At 31.1% G+C, this 19,087-nt stretch overlaps 2 protein-coding genes across 3 annotated transcripts in view; one reads left to right on the top strand and one right to left on the bottom strand.

Moving 5' to 3' along the window:
• Positions 1–19,087, bottom strand: part of LOC126745526 (midasin) — a 242,157-nt gene that overhangs the window by 68,869 nt on the left and 154,201 nt on the right. The gene's annotated exons all lie outside the window — the stretch shown is intronic.
• Positions 11,472–19,087, top strand: part of LOC126745537 (uncharacterized) — a 115,035-nt gene continuing 107,419 nt past the window's right edge. For both annotated transcript variants that reach the window (XM_050453415.1, XM_050453416.1), the window contains exon 1: positions 11,472–11,658. The gene's annotated coding sequence lies outside the window, so the exon portion shown is untranslated. The remainder of the gene's footprint in view (positions 11,659–19,087) is intronic.

Genomic DNA, 19,087 nt, shown 5'->3' on the forward strand with positions numbered 1-19,087 from the left:
AAATAAGAGTCCACAGTTCTTGAGAAAATTAATCAACTGGACGCAAATCAACTAATTATACTTTTCAAAGGATGTTTGGAAGGCCAAGGAAATTCCATTAGACTACATTATTCTTTTTTCATAATTCTTTCATGTGCTTGGAATAAAATGAAAACTTCCTCCTAAAATATCTTAAAAGCATAAAAACATATTTGCAATACCCTAGAGACATAAAAAAATTACCTAAAAAAGCCTGAAATAAAATTAAGAATACTTGAAATATATTTTTTATGCTTTTTAGACTTTTGGTTTCACAATTTTGATATCTTCCGGGCATTGTAAGTGACTGAGAAATAAAAAATTATTTCAAAATAACATTGGAAATGTGTTTAAAAAATTAGACAAAACTACTCCAAATGCCTGAATAAAAATTTAAAATTTATCCAAAGGTCTGCTATATAAAAAAACATGAAAAAATATTTGCAATACCCACAGATATAAATACTGCTATAAAATGGATGAAAACTATTGTTTAATTAATTACAGACATATCGGGTCAATTTTTATGCCTTTCCGGCATTGTAAATTATTTTTTATGTCAATTAACTTTTAATTTTATTTAATTTTTAGTGAAAAAATTAATAAATTACCTGAAAACATGAAAAAAAAACAATCCAAATGCCTGAAATAAATAGCCCTGGAAAGGTGTAAAAATTATTTCCATTGAGTGAATGATATAAAAAAATTACAACAAATACCAGGATTAATAGCTTTAGGTATTTGGAAGAAACATAAAATAATGTGCCTAAAATTATATGGAAAATTATAATTATAAAATTTTTGGCAAGTCTTACAATTTGAGAGTAAACGACGTGTTTAATTTAGGAAAAAGAGAGAAATTATATTTGGCACATTAAATGTTTAAATTTTCCATTTTTATTTTTATTTCAATCTTTTAATGTCTTTGGAAATAATTTTTAATTTTGTTTCAGGCATTTACGTTTTTCTTTTTTAATTTTACTATAATTTTTTAACATCTATTAGTCATTGAAGGGCGTTTATGACGCTTTAAATTTATGAATGAATTATTTGAACTGCAACGGATAGTTCAAAATTATTACCCATGAATATTTCGACTTAGTTCGAACCAATACTGCATATCCATTGGAGGAGGTGTGTTGTCTGGATCACTGGGTTTCACTTGCTAGAATTTTAAAGCCACAACTAAAAATGCCAATTTCTTACAAATGTCAATTTTTAAATAAACATAGTTTTTACAGCAAGAAAATATTTGTTTTTTTTTAATTTATGGTATGTGGAGGGTTAGGATTAATTAATTAATTAAGATCCCTTAAACTGCATATTCTTATTTAAAATAATCATTTTTATTACCATAGTACAGATACGAAATACGATTGCCAATTTAACCAAAACACAATTGATAAGACTGTTGCGTGCGATACGAACTTATAAAAATACGAAAAAGTTTTAATGATTCGGATCATTGATAGATACCATAGAAAACCGCATCTCTAATTTAAGAGAATTTTATTAAACTTATCTATATCTATAGAGGCAATTTTATTTTTTTTAAAAAATGCCAAGTTTCTCTCTGCTTTGTCATATCATGTGGGAGAAAGTCTTCATTAACATTTATCTACAACTCTGCAATTAGCAATTTATTACTATTTTAAAGAGCTGCTAACAGACGATCGACAACAGATGTCACGATGTCATAAAAATAATTTTGGTGTAACATGGCACCGAACATGACTGCTTTAACAACCGTTACAGGGCTCGCAGATGCTAAATTAATTTGTCAACTCAGGCGTAATTTGTAATCCTATAAATTCATTAAACTATTAGCTGTAAATCGGTCTGTCCGCAACAAGGATATTGAAAGGGATTAAGGATTTATTGATGGTATCTGCTTTGTATGTCCGATATTTTAAAATGAAGAATCCAAAATTTCATTCCTCTTAAAGAAGGGAGTACGCGGTTATTTTATCCCCTTAGCAGTAAGCGACTTCTAAGAAACCAATTGAATTGAAACTATAAATCAAAATGTCTCCATCAGTTTATTCATTAGTGGTCCAATCAAATCTGACCTAATCGGACGGTATAAATTTCTTAACAATTACTTAACTTAAAAACTTAAAGTTTTTCACCCTCATAGTTGTAAAGTTGTAACTATATATTAGTCATAAAGTGTAACCAACGACTACTAATCAACGACTGAAATGACGTTGTTATCTCTAAAGCATAAGTTCTGGCGTTAAATAAATTTCGGGTTCGCTGTTTAAATGGTATAGAAAAATGATGGTATTAAAAATATATGACAGAATAATTAACATTTCCATGTAATGTAACAAACAATATTAAAATGAGTCAATATATTATGCTAGTCAGAAGTATCTTTAATTTCTGTTTAGAGACTTTAATAGATATCGCCTCTTTAATGTATTTCAGAAAATGATTACAAACTTTAATTATCCCTTGTAGAAATTCGACAATTCAAATGAATCCAAGGTACAATACGTGCCAAAGGGTATTGTAACTTCGATTTACAGTTACGGACTTAAAACGATTAGTTAAAATGAAGTTATACATATAAATAAGAATTCAACTTTTCCTTTTATTTCTATATTATTGATTGGTTTTCTTAATAGTGTTTGGATCATCTAGAAATGGTGTTTTTCTCTTATAACTTGTCCAATTATCCAAGAAAAACAACACTATGTTCCCATACTCTTCTAATTCGTATAAGCTGAGACAAGAATATACAAATGAGAATTCAACTTTTCCCTTTATTCCTATATCACTGTTTGGTTCTCTTAGTAGTATTTGGATCATCGAGAAATAGTGTTTTTCTCTTATAACTTGTCCAATTATATGCGAAAAATAACACTTTGTTCCATACTCTTTTAATTCATAAACTGAGACAAAGATATATAAATAAGAATTCAACTTTTCTCTTTATTTCTATATCATTGTTTGGTTTTCTTAATAGTGTTTAGATCATCTGAAAATAGTGTTTTTCTCTTATAACTTGTCCAATTATCCAAGAAAAACATCACTTTGTTTACATACTCTTCTAATTCATAAACTGAGACAAGGATATATATACAGGGAGATTTAAAATTAAGTGCAAAGATTTCAAGGGCGTATTTACCAGCCAAAAATAAGAACTTTTTTTTTATATAAACGTATGTCCTAACTTGCTTCGTTTTCTAGATACAGAGTGTAAAAGTTTTTTAATAAAAAAAATATTATTTTTTTGTTATGAAAATCTGTTTTTGCATGTATCTGTTACTTAGGCTAAGTTAAATTTTAAAAAGAAATTAATTGAATCTCAATAATCGCTGCGAATTTATTATTTCTTTGTGATTACGTGAAAAACTGCATTACCTCAAAAAGCTTCACTCAATCAATGAAAATAAACTTACCTTCCAAAATTCTTACCAAGGACTTGCTTAGCTACTATATGTTCCTAAAATCTGAATTACCTATTCAGTGTTCAAACTTCTACACTATAATTTAGAAATAGGTACATGGTCAAGCATAAACCGAAAGTACATCAAGTTTATATTTATTTGAGTGACAGCAAGTTTGACTCGTATTAAAAATTTACTGCTTAAAAATCACTTGTTATTGTAGTCAAAAGTTGGAACCATGTGCATATATCTATCATCTGTGTATAGGTAAATTTGCCCTGAATATCAAGATAGTAAAATCATTTATATTCAGGGAAAAAGGTAATGGCTTCAAAAATCCTACGGTACCTTAAAGGTAATAGGGTTATACCCAGAACATTCAAATCCCTCACTGCTATCGAATTGTAGATATAATATTTAAATGTAATATGATATTCAGTAGTAGTAAAACTTCGGCAGAAGCTACCAAAATCTGAGAATATAACTCAAGAAAGAAATTTTATAAATAGGATAGAAATGAACCTTTTACCCAAGAAAGATTAATTGGGTCAACTAGTAGTTAGAAGGTTTAAAACAATATTAGCTGAAAGATTTTCTTTTTTTAACTGAACTGAGCTTAAGCTCTTTTTAGGATGGTAGGTATAAAGAAAAGTATTTGTAACATGAAGGTTCTGCAAAAAAGTTAAGAGGATCTGTTGAACGGCTCAAAGTTAGTTATTTAAATTTTTGAGAAATGTTGTTGAAATCCTTGGGAGAGGCTTCAAAATATGGTGTTGACTGTTTATTGCAACTGCAACAATTAATTAACCTAATTTCTAGGAGATCGACGGAAACTGTTTTTTTAATGTAACATAAATAAAACAAGAGGCAGAATACGGCCGAGAATATTCACTAGTTGTTTGAAACCAAACAAATTTAAACCAACGCAACGTTTCAAAAATATTTCCAACTTTATGATTTTTGTTAATCAAAATAAAATAGAGCACTTTTTGCAATAAAAAATAGAAAGTGTTCCATTAAAAAAAATCAATCATAGGATTTTTACATTTTTTTATAACCTGACCTCAGTGAAAACTGCAAGGTTTTCTTTAGTAGTAAGGGAGATATCTGCCTTGTAATTACAACCAAATATCAACGACCTAAACAGTCTAAATTTTTTTAAGAAGATTTGTTATTTAAAAAACCTTTTCATGACCATTGCATCATAAAATAAATTAATTGCCTGAGATTCTACAGATGACCCAAGAAGAGATTAAAAAAAATTGCCTTTATAGAAAGAAACATCTATGATTTCTTCAATAATTTCCTATTAATTATGACGAATGAATGCGGTTATAAATATATAAATGAATCCAATAAACCTGATATTAATCATTTTACCGTGATTAAAGTTATTTACATTTCTAGATAAGTACTTTCCCAAACAGCCATTACTCATCCCAACCTGAGAATAACTCTATTAAAATCTGTAAAATGTATCACAAAATCATCACGCCCTAAACGATATGCGCCATTTAACAGATCATTCCGCTCACGTTTACCATTTAAATTTCTCGTGGAAATCTTATTCAAGATCTTGTCTACATCGCGCAGGATGCTATTTATTGGGCCCTTATATCGGCCCTTTCTTACCCTTTGTGTCTCCCTAAAATATCACGGTCGAAGTCATATCCGGACTTTCTTGGGGTTTTTTTAGGTCTTTTAAATAATATTTAGGTTCAGGATTAATTTTTGTTTTATTTGATATCCAAAACCTGCTACACTTTCTCTCCATTTAACACTAAGCACGCTAAACTTTATTTATATTTTTTGAATATTCGAAATGAGACAGCAAAAGAACTTGAGAACTAAAAAGTGACCTCCGCTTATTAGTGAAATTATAAGTGATTAATATGCAGTTCCTGCAATCACTCTTAAGGAAATAAAGCTCTCTATCTCAGTCTGAAACTTGAAAGACTATGGGACTAAAGTGATGTTTTTCGTGTATAATTTAAAAAATTAAGGGAGGAAAACACTATTTTCAGGCGATTCAAACACAATTAAGAGAATAAGCGATTATATAGAAAAAGATGGAAAATTCGAATTATTATTTATACAGGGTGTCCAACACGACGAATAGACGCGATCGATATCTCGGAAACTAATTTTTCAAAAATTTTGAAAATTTGACAACATGGCACAGTCGATTGGGGCCACACAATGAAAATATTTTGACAGTTGTGACATTTCCGGTTATACCAGAATTAGGTGTTAGCTTCGTTAATTTAAATGCAACACCCTGTATATTTTTAAATTTTTAGATTCAACGTGAAATCCTAGGTATATTTTGTGTATAATGTCCTATACCTAAGTGTAACCGTTTTTGATATATTTTTAATTTCATGTGAAAAATTATGTTTATAAGCCCTAACATAATTACCGATTACTCCCTTTTAGTAGCCTTTATTTATTGGTTAGTTTTGGTTTTATTTTAAGGAATTAAGGAAGGACCACTTTAACACGTTGAGCGCCGCATAATAAAAAATGAAAAATAATGTTTTTTTATTTAAAAGTTTGTACTTTTTGGATTTATTTTCATGGTGACACATTGGTCTCACGAGGCCTGGAAATAATTCAAAGGTTCAGGTGGCCGCATGAATCCAATGTGTCACCACGGTCGGTTATGTCCGTATCCCCACCGCATGCCAACAAGAAACGTGACATGCAGTAGCCCAAACAATATTGAGTGGAATGTAATCAAAAGATATGCGTAAAACTTGTTTGGTCCGCTATACTGGCCTTTAGAAGCGTGCGACAGATCGTTAGGAAATCCAATAATTCAGTTCAATTTATTTGTAGTGGATGGCGGTTTTTGTTTCACGTGTAGTAACTAGTAATGTCGTACGAAGAAGAGCAAAAGTGCCTAGAGTGCCTTATGGCAGGAAATGTTGTCAGATGAAGAAGATGATGCCTTTCAAAATGATGCATCTTCCGACGAATATCAACTATCAAGTTCCTCTGAGGAATCGGATGATAGTGATTCCTGTACATCTCGTGAGGGTACAAGCACACAAATTGACTCAATTACTGAGGCCATAGAAAATGTTATACGATCATTGCCTCCAATTGAGTCCGATGAAGAAGAAAATGATTCACCTGGAAGTGGCCAAATTACGGATATAAATTGGGTACCAGCGACTGGCCAGTTTTTGAAACCAATCAAGTTTACAGAAAATCACTCGAGATTTGTTCCAGACATGTACGATAACTATGAAAAGAAGCCGTATGAATTTCATAAAATGTTTGTTACTGATGACATTTTGGAACTTATTGTAAGTATTTTTGAATTTAGTTTTTATTTGTATTATGTTACGCAATATTTTGTAGGTATCTGAAACTAATTTGTATGCTTCCCAGTCTCAATAAAAAAAAGGCTTATCCAAAGGCACGTGTGCATTCATGGAAACCAACAAATCACGAAGAAATTGAAAAGTGTGTTTCACGTGTAGTAACTAGTAATGTTAAGTAATGTAACGAAAAAGAGCAAAAGCGCTTAGATGCCTTATGGCAGGAAATGTTGTCAGATGAAGAAGATGATGCCTTTCAGAATGATGCATCTTCCGACGAATATCAACTATCAAGTTCCTCTGAGGAATCAGATGATAGTGAAATGGATTCGCCTCGCAGAAAAATAAAGCGCCAAACGAAAAAAATACAAGTTGATTCCCCTCGTGGGGCCACGACAACACAAGTTGATCCCTGTACATCTCGTGAGGGTACAAGCACACAAATTGACTCAATTACTGAGGCCATAGAAAATGTTATACGATCATTGCCTCCAATTGACTCCGATGAAGAAGAAAATGATTCCTTTGGAAGTGGCCAAATTACGGATATAAATTGGGTACCAGCGACTGGCCAGTTTTTGAAACCAATCAAGTTTACAGAAAATCACTCGAGATTTGTTCCAGACATGTACGATAACTATGAAAAGAAGCCGTATGAATTTTATAAAATGTTTGTTACTGATGACATTTTGGAACTTATTGTAAGTATTTTTGAATTTAGTTTTTATTTGTATTATGTTACGCAATATTTTGTAGGTATCTGAAACTAATTTGTATGCTTCCCAGTCTCAATAAAAAAAGGCTTATCCAAAGGCACGTGTGCATTCATGGAAACCAACAAATCACGAAGAAATTGAAAAGTTTCTTGGTGTAGTGAAAGAATTTCAAGGAATAGCTTTCAACTTCTTCTGAAAATGCTACATTTTAGCAACAATGAGGTTATAACCGAATATAGGTTGCGAAAGCTAAATCCCTTACTAAAAGAAATCCGTGAAATTTTCCAGCGAGTCATTGTGCCCTCCGAATATGTCTGCATCGATGAAACCCTTGTGCCATTCCGAGGGCGATTGTCTTTTTTACAATATATTAGCAACAAAAAACACAAGTTTGGTATCAAACTTTTTAAACTATGCCTTAGTGGTGGTTATACTTACGATTTCAAAGTATATTATGGAAAATCAAAAGATGTTAGTGTACCAACCAAAATTGTTCTAGATTTAATGGATAATCTCTTAGATAAAGGAAGAACTTTATGCACCGATAACTATTATACGTCAGTAAGCTTGGCTTTGGCTCTTTTGAATCGCAAAACTCATCTTTTAGGAACATTGAGGGCATCGAAACATTGGCCCCAAAAAATGTCACACAAAAGAAGTTACAGGTAGGAGAAACCGTGGCTGAAGAATGTAGACAAGGAGTAATAATTCAAAAGTGGAGAGATCGGCGAGATGTACTCGCACTGAGCACTAGACACGGAAGTGAAATGGTGGACGTCAAAAGAAGAGGAAAAGATGGGAAGAAGTCTAAAATTATTGTCGAGTATAATAAATATAAAGCGTACATTGATATCTCCGACCAGATGAAATCCTACAACTGCAGCCTAAGAAAGAGTCTAAAATGGTATAGAAAGCTAGCTATTGACATTTTAACTGGTACAGCATTAGTAAATGCGTTTGTTTCTTACCAAGAAATTACCCAAAATAAAATGTCAATAACAACGTTTAGAGAAGAAGTTTTCTAAGGTTTGTTAAAATTAGATTCGCAAAACCCAACACTAAAACGTAATGAAGGTAATAAAGAACAACACCGCCTTGAAGATGTAGGACGAAGTAAGATACGTCGATGTGTAGTTTGCTACAGTAAAATGACCCAAGAGCTTGGAAGAAAAGTCGCTGCTTCAAAAACTCCACAAAGTTGCTTCAGATGTACGTCATGCGATAAATTTTACTGCCTAGATTGTTTTTTTGAAGTTCATGAAGTTAAAAAATCCACTTAATTTTTTTATGTAATAAGTTTTTTTTCATAAAAAATATTACCTCTAATTTTTTTTATATTTCGCTTTTGAAACAATAAAGCTTATTTGTAAGAATCTAAGATGGTTTTATTTCCAAAAAAGAGAACAATAAAAACAAAATTTAAAAAATCGTAACTACTGACCCAATTGTCCCATGGTGCCACGTCGGCTTCACTATTCACTGGCCAAACATATTTTCGGGATCCAAAGGCCGCCTACTCAAAGATCCCATGCATTTAAATACGCTTTGTGAAGCCAGCCGGGCACCACGCGGCAAAAATTACACATCGATAGTATGAGACCACTGTGGCTTCACGCGGCCACATACTCCCAAAGCTTTATGAAGCCATATTGGTCTCATACGGCACTCAACGTGTTAAAAGACTATTTTAATATTTGGCTAAAAAAAAAGATACAAGGGGGTCAAAAAATAGCATTAAAAATTAAAATGAAAAAATCAATAAAGGTCAATTTTTTTTAAATGAAAACCCTCTATTTTTATAATTTTTTTATAAAAATATCGATATGATATCGATCGCGTCTATTCGTCGTGAGACACTATGTATAGCAGATAAAATTAATCATAAAATTACATTAATTTTGATATTGCTAAAGAAACTATGGGCAACGGAGCATGGCCTAATAATTAATAGAATCGTCTTGCATACAATGCAAACATTTCAACTGATAGCTATAATATAGTTTGTAATAACCATAATAAATAAAATAATTATATTAATTAATAAAATAATTATCTAATTACCGAAGTCTTAAATGAATACTTACTCTATGGGCACCGTATATTGGACGTGAGTTAAATATTCACACATCATTTAAGTTTGACTTACCTAAAACAAAAGAAACAATATTACGACTGCAACTTTGAAAATACTTTTAAATAATAAAAAATTTAGTTAAAAGATTTGGCCCTCAATAAATAAAACATACCTAGTACCTCTTATATAATATAGCTACAATTAGACCTTATACATAGTTGTCCTCTGAGAACTTTATGCATGCACTTCAACAAAACTATAAATAGGAAAATACCCTACATATTGTAATTTTATGTGAAATGTATACGTAAGACCTTTATTATAGAAACAGATCGACTTTTGTCGTATTTACTTAATTTTTGACAAATAGCAGATACTGAATAGTGATCTATAGAAGAAAGAAATTTACAAATGCTTAGTTCTGCTCTGCCCAGGAGGCCAATAAAACTGTGTCCTTAAAAAATGCACCATTATTTAATTAGGCCAAATTGGTAATTAAATTATCTGCATGGTCACTGATGTGGCATGTCGTTTATCACGTTAGTTTAATCTTATAAGAACTTTGGTTTTGATAATGAATCAGAACGATTTAATGAGAATATTTTTTTATAATTTTAATTAATAACAAAGAAGCCATACAAGAAATATAGACATAACCTTCCAATAAAAAAAAATGCATTACCTGCATTCAGGTTCAATTACCGAACCATATGAACAGACGTTGCCAAGATATTTTATGAAGCTGCGTAAAATGCATCATGATAGGGACATACTCTAAAATTATATAGCTTCTTTATAGATATCCCATCGTTTACTGATGTTGACTTAATGTTTGAATAATGTCATGTAAAGTATTTGCATTAAAGTTGAAATAACCAGGTGTAAATGAGTGTCGACACAAAAACTGAAGCAGAAATGATGAGGATGACCAAACAAATAAAAAATTAAAAGGCTGGTAAGTGACTGAGTTACACATCAGATTTCTATACCCTTTTAACTAAATAAAAGAGTTCTTGACCTTATTGTCATTTCTGAACTTTGAAAATAGTCATCCATTTTTTTCGTTAAAATGAAAAACTTTTTAAAACTTTTACTTTTTACAAAAAAAGTTTGGTTAAAGTCTCGAACTTATATTACAAATGCCTAAAGTTTTTTTGTATTTAGTTATATTTTATTTTGCCCAATAAGTAGCATAATTGCAAGTGATGTCAGTGCATTTAGCATAATTGTAGTGAAGTGCAAGATGCACAAATCAATTCAGGATTACTTAGATAAAAGATTTTTTGAACCCTATATGCTGTACGGCTTTTAACAGCGCTTCTATATACGATATACGGAAAAATGATCGTAAAGGGGTCGAAATTGCTTCTCAATTTTCCACATAGCTTCTCATGAATAGGTCTCGCATTAGACCATGGACAAGAGCAAAATAATGTAAATAATGTTCATTTTATTAAAGCTCCTGTTGATTCTGATTTATTTTCAAATACATACTTGTCTTTAAGTTTAAATACTTTAAGAAGGCATAATTTGAATAAGGACGAAATATGTTGTAAAATTCCTGTCAGAAAATTAATACTGACTTAAAAATGCCTAGAAAACTGGAAACGTTTTTAAAATGCAACCTGACTGTCTGGAAGAAGTCGAAAACGCTTTAAAAAATAAATAAACTGTACTTTAAATGCCTGGAAAAAATATATATGTTGCAATTTCTAAATCAGGAAAATATTCGATAATGTTGTTGAAATCCGGAAGTTTGTTCTTACCATTGTAATCTAACAAGAAAAACTGATTACACAGAACCGAGATACGACACGGAAAACACCCCTATTCAACGTAATGTACTTTACTGGTCTCTGCCATCATCAAACCGTATCCCGGAGTCCTTCGTCGTCGCGAGTGGGAAAATTCTCGGATCCTGGCGTGGCAGCATCCAGGATTGCAGTATCCCACCGATCTCTGTTGTAATACGATCCCGGAGCGGCGGTTTCCGGTAAGTCCGGGCGCGTCGCGACGCGGTTTTTACGTAAAATTAAGCGCATCACCTCAATTTTTTTTTTTTAGTGATGTGAGAGATTTTTTTGTACAAATAATGTGTAGCGTATGATTAAAAAGTGCTTTTTAATAATGTAGTTATTATAAAAGATACAGGTGGTATATTATAATGAAAGAAAAAAGTTTATTAAAAATTTTTTTGTAATAATTAGTATAAAAAAATTATATTTTTCATAGGCTAATTAGAAATTATTTTTAAAAAATAATTTCATGATTCCTCATTTATAATTGAGATATTCTTATGGTTGAGCCAGTCGTGCCATTTTTTATTATCGATTTTTCTTTTAAATTTGTAAATAATACACTGAAATATATTTTTTTAAATTACAGTAAAATAAAAAAAAAAATAATTTTCAAGTCGATATCCAAAAATTATTTTAAAATAAATTAACATTATATACCTCTTAGTTTCTATTATTGTAATTTGTCCTTGACACATTTTTTTATGGATGTACAATTTCTACCATAATTAGCAGACATATATAAATAAATGGCAGAATTTAAACGATGGAATATTATAATTTATTTATTATACATGGTTATTCACAACATACGACACGGAATATTATGGCTAAACTACAGGGTAAAAAAAAAATAAATGGGATTATCAAAGGCGTTCCAGTAGTATCTTTTAAAATTATTTTCATGACATTCAGGGTGTTTCAAAGTGCAGAAACATATCAAAGTTATGTTTTTTTTAAATGCAATATTATTTGATTTTTGGATCCTACCTAATAAATAAAGATAGATTTTATTAAAGCTTTACCAGCCTAAACATTAAAGTTTTCGAAATATTTTGTGTTTTGTGAAAATACTGAGACAATTTCAATAAAAAATTCCGTAACATGTGTTTTCTCTTTTTTTCACCATATTTGCACTGAGAGGCACTAAGCTTTTAAGTTTTACATTTCACTTATAAAAAAGTTACTATTTTATACAGGAAGTTTAAAAATTGGGTTTAGATTAATACAGTTTTTACAAGGCATTACGTTGCTTAATTTAAGTGAAACACCCTGTACTTTATTTAACCAGTAAGTGTGACAATAAATTCTTTTTTGAATTTAATAAGTTCTTTCTATACCTAAACCACAGATGTAAATAGCTCCACACGGAGCTACTTACATCTGTGCCTAAACCTTCTCACTTTTATAAAAAAATTGCAATATTTAAAATGTGGAGTTTTAAAAGGTAAAAAAATAATATTTCATAGGAGGCGACAAATTGACATGTCTATTATTTTACTGTTTTATTCATTTTTTGTATGTAAAAGTAACTAATTTATGGCGGGTAATCAAGTTTAAGTTTAAATAGTTAGCGAGTTAGATTAGCGGGAGATAAAATTTAAGACTGTCTTAACCATGACGTAACTGACCATTATAATATATTATATTTAATAAAAATAAAAAATAACAATTACAAAATATGCTCAAAATAATGACCATCTAATTCCAAAGATCGACGCACCCTCTTTTTCTTGACATCATTTTTGGAGTAATACTTTGACAAGTTTCTCTTATGTGCTCTTTCATATTTTCTGGTGTGGTCGGAGGTAACTTAAAAACAAAATTTTTCACATATCCCCATGAGAAAAAATGAGACGCTGTCAAATCCGGAGATCTTGCAGGCCACTCGATAGAATTATTTTTGCTGAACATTCAAGTCTAAGAAGGCCATTAATATAGGCCAGAAACAAAATAGGCCCCAAGACTGTTCCTTGGAGAACTTTAATAAAAGTATGTCGTGACTTACTGTATCAAACGCTTTTGGCAAATCTATAAATATTACGGCGCACTTTTCTCCTCTATTCACGCAAGAATTTATATGTCCCACGAGGTTGGCAATGGTGTCATCTCTTAGGGTTTATTTTTGGTAAAACCAAATTGTTGGACAGATAAAATTTGATTTGCAGTAAAGAAGTTTACATGCCTTGTCTTTATCGCTCTTTCAAAAATTTGTCTTAAATTGCAAATAATAAATGAATTGGTCGATAATTTGATGTAATAAGCTGATGTCCATTGTGAAATGTCGGTTTTTATTAAAACAGTTTTAAAATGAATAATGTTTTATTACCTTCTAAAATAATTTAATTAATTAGATACTCTAGAGGTTGAGTTGCGTTAGGGCTCAATTATTATAAAATAAGAATTGAAAATTTATTTTATTTTCGTCCCTTATTTTTAGAACATTTACGGATATCCTTACTTTATTCATATTAGAAAATTCACTTACAATATCCCATAATTTCTTTAGGTTATTATAACTACAGTGAAAGATATTTCTCTAGTACTCGTTTTTCAATTAACTTGTTAATTTTAGAATTGAAAATAGTAAATAGATCATGATTAGCTTCTGAATGCCAACATTTTTTATTACCCTACTTATTTTTTAAACTTTACAAAAAAATTTTATTTAAAAAATTGTAATAAAACTTACGCACCACGACACAATTTTTAAGAAATTACTTAAGAAATGTTAAGACCTCTAGCATAGCCTCTAGTCACACAATTATTGCATTTCGTATTTGTAAGATCTTCAGACTTTATGTATTAAATACAACTTGTGCGTGGACAGAGTCTACGCACCCCTACACATTTTTTTATATTTAAATGGAGGCAGATGAGGAATTCTTAATATGATTAGCGTCTGGGCACGCATAAGTTTAGATGATACTATTAAAAGTGTTTTTAATAATGTAGTTATTATAAAAATACAAGTGGTATGAATCCCAGAAGTTTATTAGAAGGCTTTTCGCAAAAATTATTATCAAAAATTGTTATTTATGTAACAAGTGTCTAAAATGATCCTTTTTTAATGAATGGGCAACTTCTCAATTATTAAAAGACAATTCCCATGAATAGAAAGGGGATTTTACACACGTGTAATATACAAAATTTTTTCTACTACCAAAGAAAACATAAAAATAATCAAAAATATTAAATTACTTTACGCACTTTACAGTAGAAAAATGTCAAAACATTTGTTGATAAATTATAAATTAAATGTCAAATAAACGTGAAATTACTTTCTACGCACTCAAATAAACACACTAGTGCGTAAAAATACTTTTTTAGGCAATAATGTGTAAAAAGTGAAACTTTACAGAAAACGAAACTTACCCTGCGAGTACTGTCGCACGGTAGTAGAAAAATTATGTTTTATAGGACAATCAAAAATTGTTCTCTAAAAACTATTCATATATTTTTAATTTAGCCATATCTTCTTGAATAAAAATGTTAACAATAATGCAAATTAAATTTTAAATACCTTGTATAGTACATGCTGACGCTGTAATTTGCACATTTTAATAACCATCAGTGCAGTCGATCAGATGCAATCAAGATAATGGAATCGATTTTTTTTCGATGTTCGAGGAATTCTCGTTAATATCCAGAAGCATTAAAAATAGCAAACAAAGCATAAGGCGACATATTTCCAAACACTTGATTAAAAAAGTCATTTCTTTTATATGTAACCTTCTCTCTCCCCCTTTCTTTGGACGGCAAAGCCGCCTTTCTTACTGATTCAATCACAGAGACTGTAAAGAGGGATTTGGGTTGAACAATGGTTGATCGTGTGGCACCCAATTAGTTCTAAACACTTCATAAAAAAACAGTAATGTCCTGTAAAAGTAATTGTATAGCAAAGTATAGACCTATTGAATCTGTAACAATTATCTGTACTAAATGAATTTTCTCGAGAGTTGATATTACACGTCTCAACTTCAAATGGTTATCGTGCATCAAATGTATATGGGGTTTGCTTTTCAATGGGATAATTTGTCTTCTATAAAGAGTTTCGCATGACATTAATTATTAACGTTAATCCTAGCAAGGCAAATTAAAATAATGCACCCAGAAAGTAATCTTGTTGTCACTTGCTGGACATGCATAATTTAAATGGGCATGATCATGTATTACAAAATAAGGCAATGCTGTAGGTGGGAAAAATATCAGAAAGGAAAACCCTGCATTAAAAAATAAAGGAATAGATGGCAAACAAAATATAAAATTACGTTAGGTATGTAAAAATAAATAAAAAAATTATTATATATGTAACAAGCGTGTAAAATGATCCTTTTTTTATGAATCGGAAAATTCACATAAATAACAAAAGTGGATTTTACATATGTGTAACATACAAAATTTTTCTATTCCCGAAGAAAGCATTAAAGAAATAAAAAATTCCAAATTACTATACGTCAAAACCATTTTTTGGCAAATTATAAAATCAATGTCAAATAGGCACTAGTACGTAAATTTTTTTTTTTACGTAATAGTGCGTAAAAAGTGCAACTTTACAGACCCTGGAAAGTATGTACTTTACGAAAGGTAGTGGAAAAAATGTTTTAAGTGCTTGAAAAACAAAATACTTTTCCTGCCTAAAAAATAACTTCAAGCATCAAGAATAAAAAATTACCTTAAGTGATCAAGAAGGTTGAAAATTATATTACTGGATAACAAAAACGAAATGATACTTACAAAATAAGAGAATACTTTAAGTGCCAAAAAAAACGTTAGGTACGTTAAAAGAAAACAAAACATCAATTGATTTTTACTAGAAGCAAAAAATTACCTGTTTTACCTAAAGAAAGCCGTTAAGTGACAAGAAAAAAAATCTTCAGTGACTGAAAAAACTTAACATATGTAAAAATTAACCGAAAAAAAATTTTTGTATCTAAATAAGTGTCTGAAAGAAACAAAACGAGCATTACGAGCTTTACCTAAAAAACCGTAAAGTAAACAACTCTTTTTTAGACTACGCCCCTTAATAGTCATACCGCCCTCTTATATTAATTATAGGACACTTTGTATTATTATTGTTCTAGAATAAACCTAATATTTTTAAACTTTTAAGGGCATCAATCAAAAATCCATCAAAACTCAATTAAAATAAAATATGCAAAAAAGGCATAATTCCTTAATCTAACTAAGCTGATAAACTCCAGCTAGCTTATAGAACAAAAAAAAACAACCCTTACCCCAAAGCTAACAAAATTATTCAATTAAAATGGAATTTTCCTGGGGGTCTGAGATTAAATGCATTTTGCAGAAAGTTTTTGTTTCGGAGAGCCTTTTTAAAAACTTTTTGGTGTAGGATAAATTAGAGTAGGGCGTTTTTCTGACGTGGAAATGTTTTTCCGTCATTAATTTCAAGCGAGTCAACTTTTTTCGAGCTTTAACAGTGTCCGACCATAAAACAAATTTATGCTAGATAAATATTGAATTTAAACTGTCCGTTTAATTGATCCGGAAATTGTTATGTTCATTAATAACCATTTTACGCCGATATTTGCTAGTGTTATCGTTATGTTTGCAATGCAAATATGGCATGTTTAAATGTGTAATGCTCGATGGTTGATTAACAAATTTAATCGTCCAAAGATTAGCATTTTTATACTGGATTCGTCTTAAAATGTTTTTATAATAATGTGAGTCAGGCCCATTTAAATTATGCATGTCTAGCAAGTGCCAACAAGATTAATTTCGGGATGTATTATTTTAATTTGCCTTGCTAGGATTATTGTTTTTTAGGCTTTTTTATATAAACATATATACAAAAACCGTAAACAAATAAATCTATTGAAGGAGATAGTTTGCACACAAGCTATTTTAGCTTAGGCCGATTCCTCTTCTCTATAATTTTTTTTACTGGGAATTGTTAGAAATTAGCTGTTTTTTATGGTATGTTTATATACATTTCTAAGTAAAAACAATTTTCTGTTACTTAATTTTCGAAATAAATTTGAATTTGATATATGTTTTTTTTGTTGTAAAACGTGTTTCTTTTCCAAATTTTTTTTTAAATCAAAATACTTGATACAATTTTGAATTGTCTTAAATAACTGCATGCAGGTCATGGAGCCCGTCCAAATATACACATAATAGTCCAAATATAAATTTTTAATTAAGCAAGTAAAGTTAATTGGTTCTTACCCATATTTGTGGAAGTTTTCTGAAAACAATCTTTAAAAGAGGGTCAAAAAATTATAGTGTAATTTGCACGCAATCCCTAAATTACTGAATTGATTAATAACTAATAGTTGGGGCTGTAGACACATTATAGATATTGAATAGCATGATTTTATAAAATAAAAGGCTTCAGTTTATATTACACACCATGGAAACATTCGTTCAAGTCAACTTTATATATTCAAACTTCTCTATTGATAGGACCTGACTCAGTGTTATCTTTAAATATAACTGATTTACTCTGTGTATACAGGCTATAGATTCACTGACTCATGTCATTAAATATTCTTTTCTGATTGATATATTCTCTCCATATCTTAAGACAGTCAACATTGTGTCGATTTGATGAAGCTTCTGCTTATATAATTAAATTAGCTCCCCTAGCCACACATCTTTCCATGTTTATAGTTTTTTCCATTGATCGAAGCAGTGCTGGTTTCTTGCTTTACCGCTTCATCAAACCATAGATTCAAATCGGGTCCCTTTCAAAGCAGATTTTATCTTCGGAAACAAAAAATAGTCGCACAGGGCCAAATACGGCGCGTGTTCGAGCACTAGAGTGCTCTTACCGGCCAAATACGGCTTCACAGATAACGCGTTATGGGCAGGTGCGTTGTCCTGGTGCAAAATCCACGAGTTGTTTTTCCACAACTTTCACAACAACAAAGGCCGTTTCTTACGAACTCGTTCTCGCAGTGTTGCCAAAACTGACAAAAATTAAGTCTGGTTGACAGTCTCACCCTCTGGAACCCATTCAGCCATCACGATACCGTTAATGTCGAAAGAAACGATCAACATTGCCTTGAATTTTGATTTGGACATCCTTGCTTTTTTTATTCTGGGCGATTCAGGCGTCTTCTAATGCATCGATTGCCGCTTCATACATCGTATTGAAAAATCCACGTTTCGTCGCAAGTAATAATGTTTTTCATCAGTCCGGAATCTTCTGCTAACCTTTTAAAGAAATCTGAGCAGACCTGTTGACGCAAGAGCTTTTGGTCAGGAGTCAGGTTTTTTGGAACCAACTTCGCACAGACTTTTGTCATGTGTAATTCCCCGTGTAAAATTTTCCTAACCGTTTCTTTATCGGCGTTTACAGCCTCGGCAATCATCCGGGTGCTCATTCGACGATCTGTACACATAATTTGGTTGATTTTGGTCACTGTTTCCGGAGTCATCTTCAGTGATCTCTCGGCCCTCACTAAAGCGCTTACACCACTCAAAAACACGCGCACGAGAGAGAGAATTCTCCCCATAGGCCTCTTGCAACAATTTATAGTACTCAGTCGGAGTTTTTTTCAATTTAACAAGAAATTTAAGATTGATGCGTTGCTCTTGTTTTTCGTCACACATAGTTTTCGGCACGAGAAAAAAACACGTTCTTTTCAAACCGCTACTGCACGAATACTATAGTGACGAAAACGTGTTTTGGTACGTGCATAGACAAGATATCTAGATACCCAACGTACTACTTTTTTTTTCTCCACCCGTCTAGGGAGTCCTCTAGGCACGCAGTCTCATTATTTAATAGCCA

This window comes from Anthonomus grandis, chromosome 16, assembly GCF_022605725.1.
Source record: "Anthonomus grandis grandis chromosome 16, icAntGran1.3, whole genome shotgun sequence".
Lineage (NCBI taxonomy): Eukaryota > Metazoa > Arthropoda > Insecta > Coleoptera > Curculionidae > Anthonomus > Anthonomus grandis.